We start from the raw sequence: 10,603 nt of genomic DNA, 5'->3' as shown, positions 1-10,603 counted from the left end.
CTCACTCTTGCCTCTCTTCTATCACCTATTCCCTTTCTTCCCTCCCCCCATTCCCCCTCATCCCATCCCTTTCTTCTCATTTTTCTCTAGGGGAAGATAGATTTCTATACCCTATTAAGTGTGTATGTTATTTCCTCTCTGAGCCATTTCTGATGAGAATGAGTGAACTTCTTCTTATTATTATGACTTATCCCCCCTTGCCTTCCCCCTTTCCACAACAATGAAAAAGCTTTTTCCTTGACTCTTATGTGAAATTTCTTAGACCCTTCTTCCTCTCCTTTCCTTTTCTCCCACAACTTTCCTTTATTACCTATCGACTGCATCTTTTTACTATATTATAACCATTATAGTCCACTCCTTCCGGTGCCCTGTCTATATGCTCCTTCTAACAATTCTTAAACATGAGAAAGTTCATATGAGTTATCAATATTTTCTTCCCATGCAAGAAAACAAAGTTCAATATCATTAAGTTTCTCCTTCTCATCCACCCCCTGTATGGTTCACCAGAGTTCTGTACTTGGAGATCAAACATTCTGTTCCATTCTTGTTGTTTCAATAGGGAAGTATGAAAGTCCCCTATTTCATTTAAAGTTCATCTTTTCCCTGGAAGAGGATGTTCAGTTTTGCTGGGTACTTGATTCTCCGTTGTAAACTAAGCCTTCCAGGATATCATATTTCAATCCCTACAAGCACTTAATATAGATGCTGCCAGATCCCATGTAATTCTGACTATGGAGCCTCAGTAGTGGAATTATTGGTTTCTGGCAGATTTTAGAATTTTCTCTTTGATTTGGGAGTTTTGGAATCTGTCTATATTATTCTGGTAGTTTTTCTTTTGGGATCTCTTTCAGGAGGTGGTTGGTGAATTCCATCAATTTCTATTTCACCCTCTGCTTCTAGGATCTCAGGGCAATCTTGTTTTATTATTTGAAGTCTAAGTTCTTTTCCTGGTTGTGGCTTTCAGGTAGCCCTATAATTTTTAAATTATTTCTTCTGGATCAATTTTTGAGGGCAGTTGTTTTTCGAACAACATATTTCATATTTTCTTCTAACTTTTGCCTTTTTTGCAAGAGTTGTATTGTTTTTAGGTTTTTGCAAGGCAAATGGGGTTAAGAGGCTTGCCCAAGGCCACACAGCCAGATATTATTAAGTGTCTGAGACCAGATTTGAACCCAGGGACTCCTCACTCCAGGGCCGGTGCTTTATCCACTGTGCCACCTTGCCGCCCCAAGAGTTTTATTTTTTCCTGATTTCTTGCAAAGTCAGCAGCTTCCTTTAGTTCCATTATGCATTTGAAGGAGTTCTTTTCTTCAGAGAGCTTTGTTATATCCTTTTTCAACTGGCCACTGCTGCTTTTTAGGGCATTCTTCTCATTTCCCTTTTGTTTTGCTTTTTCCATTAGGCCTAAACTGGTTTTTAACTTATTATTTTCTTCAATACTTTTTTGTATTTCTTTCACCAATCTGTTGATTTGATTTTAATGGCTTTTCTCATCACTTTCATTTCTCTTCCCAATTTTTCCTCCACCTCCCTTAATTGCTTTTCAAAGTCTTTTTTGAACTCATCCATAGTCTGAGTCCATCTTCTATTTCTCTTGTAAGTTTTGGATACAGAAGCTTCAATTTTGTTGTCATCTGAGTATATAATTTGGTCTTCCATGGGACTAAAGTAATTTTCTATGGTCAGATTCATCTTTTACTGTTGTTTACTCATTTCCTCAGCCCCAAACTAATTTATAGCACTTTCAAAGTTTTGTTTTCTGGGGGGGTTGGGACACCCCAATGGGACCTTTATAACTCCAAGGCCTTATGCTCTCTTTCCTCTGTTTTGATATGTAGATGACCACAGCACTTCCCTCTACCCTGGAAGTGTAAGGAAGAGTCCTGCTCAGCTATCTTAGTATGGAAGCCCAGACTGCAATCTGGATCTGAGTGTGGGCAAACAGTAGTGTCTTGCCTCCAGGGAGAGCAGAGAAATTTCTGCAATGTCCCCTGACCGCCTTATCATATGTGAGTTGTGATCTGCAGGTGCAGGCTGTTTTCTCCCAATTCTCACTGCAGGTTCTGCTCCTCACTCCCGGGTCATTCTAGTGTAGTAGAATTCTCTCCCTGCCCCTTCAAGCTGTTCCCAGCCTGCACTGCAACCTGGGCTTTTTCCAACTCCTGGTCCTGGTGAAACACACTTTTCCTGAAGAACTTTTAAGTTATCTTGGTTTGGGAAAATGTATCACTCAGTCTTTCCGTGGTTTCTGCCTTCTAAATTTTGGCTGGAGTCATAATTTGATGGCTTTTGGTGTTTTTTGGGTAAGGAGTTCCCAGGAAATGCTGCCTTCACACTATCTTCTTATACAAGAGAAAGTTTATGAGTTATCAATATTTTCTGCCCATGCAAGAAAACAAAATTCAATATCATTAAGTTCCTCCTTCTCATCCACCCCCTGTATGGTTCACCAGAGTCCTGTACTTGGAGATCAAACATTCTCTTCCATTCTGGTTGTTTCAATAGGGAAGCTTGAAAGTCCCCTGTTTCATTTAAAGTTCATCTTTTCCCCCAAAAGAGGATGTTCAGTTTTGCTGAGTACTTGATTCTCATTTGTAAACCAAGCCTTCCAGGATGTCATATTTCTTTTTTTTTTTAGATTTTTTTTTTTGCAAGGCAAATGGGGTTAAGTGGCTTGCCCAAGGCCACACAGCTAGGTAATTATTAAGTGTCTGAGACCGGATTTGAACCCAGGTACTCCTGACTCCAGGGCCGGTGCTTTATCCACTATGCCACCTAGCTGGCCCTGGGATATCATATTTCAATCCCTACAAGCACTTAATGGCTGCCTGTATTAGCATTTCTTGTAAGTAACTCTTTGTATTGTTTTCTTCTTTAAGGGTAATCTTGCAAGGAATGAGTTTGCATATTAAGAAGAAAAAATAAGAAGCAGCCTGCAGAATATTCCATAGAATTGCCTTTCTGTGACATTCAGGATATTCATTAACATAATGTTTTCAACCTCAACTTATAGAACTTTTCATTCATGCACTATATATTCCAGTGACTTTGGATGTCTCATTTTCACTTGGCCTTTTCCTGTCTTTTTTAATTTAAAAAATTTGTTCATAATATCTTTCATTCTTGGAATTAACTCCCCAACTCCTTCACCACTATTCCATTTTTGAAGTTCTATGCCTTTAAGGATTGGCAACTCATAATGTCCATGAAGTTTTTTCTGAATAAGCCTTTTACAACCAAGTATTCTCTTCCTCAATTCTACTTGATGGTAACTCTTTTTTATATAGATTTCAGGCAAAGGGAGGGAAAATTGAAATAGATTTAATGTACCAACCCACTTTGTTTAGACTAAATCATGAATAAAAATTAATTTTTTTAAAAAGATCTCCATGGTAACTCTCTCCCAAAATGCTTTTAAAAATGAATATGTTCAAACTTCTGGCAAAGATGGGGGAGAAAAGACAGACTCTGTGATAATGCTCTCATTTCCCCCAGAAATAACATGAGAGAAATCTCTTAATAGAAATTCGATCAACAAAATCAAGAAAAAGAAGCTAGGAGATGAACACCTACCATAAAGTTCTGTCTCTGTCCCATGGGTGAAGCCAGAGGGTCAGTTTCAGTCATGGAGACTTCAGTGAGTGGCAGGTTTCAGATACAGCTATAACTGTGGAGTCTTTGACCAGAGGAGGGTGAGTTCAAGCATAGAGTCTCAGAGAACACCTGGAAAAGAACCAGCTGGGCTAGGGACCTGAAGTCCATACTTTCCACAGAGTTCTTTGCCTGGAAAAAACAATAAACAACCCCCTCCACCCCCACAGGGTGGCAGAAGGCACTCAACAGAAACAGATTAACTCTCTCCCCCAAGGCCCAACCCAGGTTTCAAGGTCAATTCAGACCCTGATGCTAAGGACCTCACTCCAGAGAAAGCAACCAGCACTCCCCACTGGCTGGCCCTTTACTAATCCAGGTGAACAAAGACTCTAGGATCCTCAAAAGCAACCCTCTACGGGTGGCTAGTTAGCACAGTGGGATGGAGCACTGGCCTTGGAGTCAGGAGTACCTAAGTTCAAATATGGCCTCATACACTTAATAATTGCCTAGCTGTGTGTTCTTGGGCAAGCCACTTAACCCCATTTGCCTTGCAAAAAAAAAAAAAAAAGAAAACTTCTGAGAGCCAGCTCCCCACAACACAAGATGAAAAAGGCCAGAGAATGGGGGCCCATTGAAAAATACTTAGAAGAGACAGATCCTAAACCAGAGAGATCTAGCACTGCTGAGGAGAATATGAATTGTCCCCCAACCCAGAAAGACTTTCTTGAAGAAATCAGGAAGGAGTTCAAAAGAAATTGGAAAAACTGGAAAAAGAAACTCAAGGGAAAATTATCATCTTGCAACAAAAAACAAATCTTTGGAAAAAACAATTGGACAATACAAAATGAGAATAAATCTCAGATCTTCAATTTGGCAAATGCCAAAAGAAAATGATTTTCTCAAATAACCAATTGGTCAAATGCAAAAAGGAAATGATTCTCTCAAAACTACATTTGGGTAAATAGAAAAGTCCTTCAAAAATAGAATGGAACAACTGGAAAAGAAGTTGCAAAAGATAAAGGAAGAAAATTCTTCTCCTCTAAAAAAAAGAATGGAATTGATGGAAACTAATGACTACAGGAGACAACAAGCTTGTGTTAAACAAAACCAAAAGATAAAAAAAATAGAAAAAAATGTAAAATACCTCATCAGCAAAACCACTGACCTTGAGAATTGATTCAGAAGGGAGAATCTGAGAATTATTGGCCTTCCTGACAACACTGAAGAGGAAAAAAAAAGCCTGGACTTAATATTACAGGATTTAGTGTTGGAAAATTGCCCTGATATCTTGGAACCAGAGGGCAAAATAGTTATTGAAAGAATACATCAATCCCCTCCAGAAAGGCATCCTAAAATGAAAACATCAAGGAATGTTGTGGCCAAATTGCATAACTATGGAGAAGAGAAAAAATCCTGCATGCAGCCAGAAAGGAAACATTTAAATAACAAGTAGCCAAAGTAAGGATTACTTAGGACCTGGTCACATCAACTTTAAGGGATCCAATGGACTGGAATGAGATGTTCTGAAGAGCAAAGGAGCTTAGAATGCAGCCAAGAATCCACTACCTGGCAAAGCTGAGCCTTCTCTTCCAGGGAAAAAGATGGATGTTTAATGAAATGAGAGACTTCCAAGATGTCATGATGAAAAGACTAGAGCTAAACAGAAAATTTGGACATCAAAGAGGAGGCTCAAAGGACATGTGAAAAGGTAAAAACACACAAAGAAAAAACAAAAAAAACAAAAAACAAGAAACTTGCTATTCAATAAGATGAAACTGTCTATATACCCATTTGGGAGAAAGAGTCTCATAACTCTTGAGAATTGTAACTCTATTAGAGAATATACATGGACAGAGGTGATGGATACATAACTTTTCTGTCTCAGAATGATTTAAAAACTATATGTCCTTAAAAAAGGGGGCAGTCAGGAGAAGGGAGGTTGGAAGGAGACTGAATGGGGTAAATCTCATTACATTAAGAGGTACGAAAGACCTATTGTAATTGAGGGAAGGAAGGGAGGAGGTAAGAACCACTAGAATCTTCATCTCATCAAACTTGTCTTAAAGTTAACTTAAACACACTTAATCAAGTTAAGAAACTTATCTTACCTTTCAAGCATTAAACCAGGAAAAGGGGAGGTGGGGGCAGGGAAGGGGAGAAAAATAGCAACAAACAGAAGGAAGGGAAGAAGGGGAAAGGGAAATGGGAAAAAAGGGGAGGGGTAGATTTAAGAGGACAAACAAACAAGGTGACTGTATTCACAAACAAAACACTGGGGAATATGGATAAAGGGGGAAAAAAGGGAAAAATACAAATAGAGGGAAGATAGCATGGGTGGAAATAAAGAGTTAGTTATTATAACTTTGAATGTGAATGGGATGAATTTTCCCTTAAAATATAAGTGGAAAGCAGAATGGATTAAAAACCAGAATACTACAATGTGTTGCTTACAAGAAACTCATTTGAAGCTGAGAGATACATATGGAGTAAAAGAAAAAGGTTGGAGCAAAATATAATTTGCTTCAGCTGAAGTGAAAAAAGCAGGGATAGCAATTCTTATCTCAGACAAAGCAACTGAAAAGATTGATCGCCTTAAAAGAGATAAGGAAAGAAACTATATCCTCCTAAAAGATACCATAGACAATAAAGTAATTTCAATACCAAATATGTATGCACCCAATGGTATAGCATCCAAATTCCTAGAGGAGAAATTGAAAGAGCTACAGAAAGAAGTAGACAGCAAACACTACTAGTGGAAGACTTAAACATCCTTCTTTAAGATTTAAATAAATTGAAACATAAAATAAACAAGGAAATTAAGGAGGTAACTAGATTGTTAGAAAACCTAGATATGATAGACCTATGGAGGAAACTGAATGAGGATAGAAAGAAATATACTTTTATTTTTCTGCAGTACATGGGACTTAGCCAAAAACTGATCAAGTACTAGGACATAAAAACCTAATGATCAATGAAATTTAGAGAGGCATGGAAAGAATGAAGGGAGCAGATTCAAGAGAACATTGTATACATTAAAAATAACATTGTGAGATGATCAAATATGGTGGAAACAATCCATCTTAGCAGTTCAGAAGTCAAGGTTAACCCTGAGAAACCTGTTATGGACATTGTCATCCACATCCAGAGAGAAAAAAACATGGAATTTGAATGTATACTATGTTCACTTCTTAACAATTTCTCTTGTGTTATTCATTACTTTCTCATGGTTTTTTTTCTTTTCCCTTAGACCTCTTTCACAAAATGACTACTATGAAAATATTTCATGTACATATACAACTTTTTGTAATGTATATGTCAAATTTTTATCCAACATGGGGAGAGAGGAGGGAAGTGATGGTGGTAGAAAAAGGTGGAACTCACAAATTTGCAAATGGATGAATATTGAAAAACTACCATTGCATGTAATTGGAAAAATAAAATAAAATTTCAATTCAAAAAAGTATATACAGAAGCAGGCAAAATACTCTATACTTAATTGGAAATTTAGTTGTACTTGTAACTTCTAATTTACACTTATATGAAACCAAATGTGGAGTTTCAGCAGCTAGAGAGGTCAGTGGTGTCAGGAAGATCTAATTTTAAAGCTAGCCCTCAATCCTTTCTAAGCAAGTGATTCTGGGTAAGTCATTCAAATCTCTTCTTGCCTCAGTTTCCTCAAGTGTAAAACAGGGATAATAGTCTTCCAGGCTTGTTGTGAGAATCAAATAAGATGATCATACAGCACTTAGCATGGTGTCTTTAATATATCAAGTGCTATATAAATGTTAGCCTTACTATTATTGTTATCATTATTGAAGAGACTTTGTCTTGCTTACCTTAGTATGAACTCAGGTCCTCCTGACTCCAGGGCTGTTGTTCTATCCACTGTGCCATTTAACTGCCCCCATAAACCTCTTCTTGATGCTTTTCCAAAAGTACAAAGGTGATTTTTTTATGAGAACATGTCTTCTTTATTTTTTAGTCCTTGAACTGATATCTTTTGCTTGTATTCTGTAGAGAATATTGTAATGTTTCCTAATTCCTCAAAATAATCTCAGGAGAATTTCAGAGCTGACACAGCTTTTTCTTCTTTTCAAAACCTTTACCCAGTGAGAGTTGTCCATCACTCCACAAAAGTTTTCTGCTCTCAGTTTATTGATAAATCTGGTATTATACACTAAATTCAGTTGTATGGAACATGGTTGCAAATTTCTTTGCTCCAGCTCCCCAGGTCTGCTTTTTCCCTTTCCTTTTCCCTTTCCTTTTTCCTCTCCTCTCCTCTCCTCCCCTCCCCCTCCCTTCCCCTCCCCTTCTCTCTTCTCTTCTCTCCTTTTCCTTCCTTTCTTCTTTTTTTTGCATCTTAAAATGATGAGTTCTTAGATATCCTTCCTCTTAGTAAAATGACTTTCCATTAGTCTACAAAATTCTAAAAGATATCTCACTCAGACAGTAGTTAGTGAAAGATTTACCCCCACCAGCCAGATGGAGCCATAGAACTAGAAAATTATTGTCCATTTCTTTCTGTTTTCTTTTTTTTTCCAAAACAAACTGAATCAGGTAGATTTGTTGTGAAAACATTCAACATCTCCGTAGGTCTTTTAAAGCACAAAATACTAGTGCTCTTAAGAAATCTGTATTTTCTCCCAATATCTTCATCCAATAAGAATATCCAGTATATTTCTTATAAAATCCTTGGAAAGAAAACTATGAAGCCTCAGGCAGATCATTAGCCTGTATTATAGAACTTTACAAGCTCCCTCAAACTCTTCCAATGGGCTTCAGGCAGAGAGTAGAAGAGGTGGGGCAAGTTAACACACATCTGTGAACAAAGGTCTATTTTATGAACCTTGGTACTCTCTTCTCTTTATTAACTGAACTTAGAGATCTTATTCCTGTGAGTTATGCTTTTAACACTTTAGGATCATAACAACTGGGCAAAAGTCTCCTCTGGGCTTCTACTGCCAGGTAGTCAAGTGAGTAAATAAATAGACTAAGGGAAACAGCTTCAGGTCCAGTTAAAATCATAGCACTTAACCTCTTCTCAAATAAAAGGTTTGGGATGTATGTAGAGTATGAGAAGAACCTAGTCCCCTGATAATGTTTTTCAAAGTGGGTATGAAATTACAAAAGTAAAGAGAAGGTTATAGAAATATGGAATCTTAGCATTAGAAAGGACTTTAGCAGTCATCTCATTCAACTTGGACCTGGACCAAGAACTCCCCCTACGGCATTGTTGACAAGCAGGCAGTTAGCCTACCTGAAGATCACTACTATTCCAGGTCTAATTGTTGGAAAATTTTCTCTCTGCACTGCTTTCTGAGTTAAGACTCAGGGCGGGCAACCTACATTCTACCATGGTGGTCATTCTGGGCCCCATAAAGTTCTACTCTTTTTTGGCTAGAGCTGTCTTCCATTGGGCGGAAGGGCTTCATATGTAGCATTAAGTCCTTGTATGAGATTCACATGGCCCCGTGCTAAGATTTAGAATGCTGTTTTTGTATGACATCACCTACTAGCTGAAGTATTTAACTAACCCTTTCCTTTTCCTTCCCCCAAAACTCCTCCTTCCCCCTCCAGCCTATGAAACATGAGAAATCAACTTGGTGTCACATTCATATATAACTTGCCTTCTCCTTATATCTTCAGCACATTCATCACATGGGAAAAACTTGAAAAATAGATGTATAAACTGGGCCATTTCTTCCTGCTGGGCTAGGGTAGGGCAGTCAGGAGAATAGGCAGCCATTGTGTGTAAGAAAGCCCAAGTGTTTCGGCCCAGCTCCTCCCGATCCAGGGGACAATCAGCGGGCAACTTGTTTTCCAACGCGCCCCGGCTCCGGCTCCCCGCGTTCTCCCGCGCCTGCTGCGCCTTCATCCACGACTTGAAGTCGACGCAGGCCCGGCAGGCTTCCGCGCGGCGCCCTCCCCGACGCCGTCCGATGTCTCCGCCGCCGCCGCCGCCGCCGCTTTGGCCTCCAACACCCGCGCGCCGCCCGGCAGGAAGGAGAAGAAGCTCGCGGGGGAGAAGCGCCGGCCCTCGCCGGCCGCCGCCATCTTGCTCACCCAGGGGATGTTGAGACACACAGCCTTGTAGGCGCGCAGGCGGGCGGCCTCCCTCAACCGCCCCGCCAACCCCAGCCGCAGCCCCAGCCACAGCCCCAGCCGCAGCCCCAGCCGCAGCCCCAGCCGCAGCCCCAGCCGCAGCCCCAGCCGCAGCCCCAGCCGCAGCCCCAGCCGCAGCCCCAGCCGCAGCCCCAGCCGCAGCCCCAGCCGCAGCCCCAGCCGCAGCCCCAGCCGCAGCCCCAGCCGCAGCCCCAGCCGCAGCCCCAGCCGCAGCCCCAGCCGCAGCCCCAGCCGCAGCCCCAGCCGCAGCCCCAGCCACACACCCGCCTTCGGGCCCGCCCCGGCCTCAGGCCGCGGCCCCGCCCCCGCCTCGGCCTGCTGGGCGCCCGCCCCGGCTCGCGCTTCTGCTTCCTCCAGTAGAAAAGGAGGGTGGAGTGGCGGCCGGCCCCGCTTCTCTGGCGCGTCTTGGACCGCGTTTTGAGCGGGACCCCGGGCTGGAACCTGGAGCGCCGGCACGTGGGCCGGAGAAGCCCGCCTTCCGCAGAGCATACACGATCCGCCTTCATGTCCTTCGAGGGCCGCCTCCGCACGGCCGCCCCGCTGAGGCCCGCCAGGCAGGGGCCGGGCGCCGGCGCGGGTCACGGGCGCCGCTGCCAAGGGCAGGCAGGGGGCAGGGCTCTTTCTGTTTTCTTTTGAGAGATCATAGGTTTACCTAGCTAAAGAATGTAAGAACTCTTGAGTTTATTCAAGTACCTGTTCATAGCTGTGTGGATATTTTGTATTTTATTTTTAACTGGCTTGCAAAAATCGTAATTCTGATTCTCTGAACATTTTCCTTCATTGTTGGTCATCTTTTGGAATAATGGGTACTCTGACTCTATAGAATTGTTCTTTACTTTTAATTGGATGTTTGACTTGGGAACTTTAAAAGTTTCTTTTCTTGGTT

At 41.3% G+C, this 10,603-nt stretch overlaps 1 pseudogene; it reads right to left on the bottom strand.

Annotated features, from left to right (window-relative positions):
- Positions 1–7,909: 7,909 nt before the first annotated feature.
- LOC141491389 (FAD-linked sulfhydryl oxidase ALR-like) lies at positions 7,910–9,648 on the bottom strand (annotated as a pseudogene).
- Positions 9,649–10,603: the final 955 nt, after the last annotated feature.

This window comes from Macrotis lagotis, chromosome 6, assembly GCF_037893015.1.
Source record: "Macrotis lagotis isolate mMagLag1 chromosome 6, bilby.v1.9.chrom.fasta, whole genome shotgun sequence".
In the NCBI taxonomy this organism is placed as follows: Eukaryota; Metazoa; Chordata; class Mammalia; order Peramelemorphia; family Peramelidae; genus Macrotis; species Macrotis lagotis.
The sequence above is the reverse complement of the archived record's forward strand: the minus strand, read 5'-3'. Positions and strand labels throughout refer to the sequence as shown.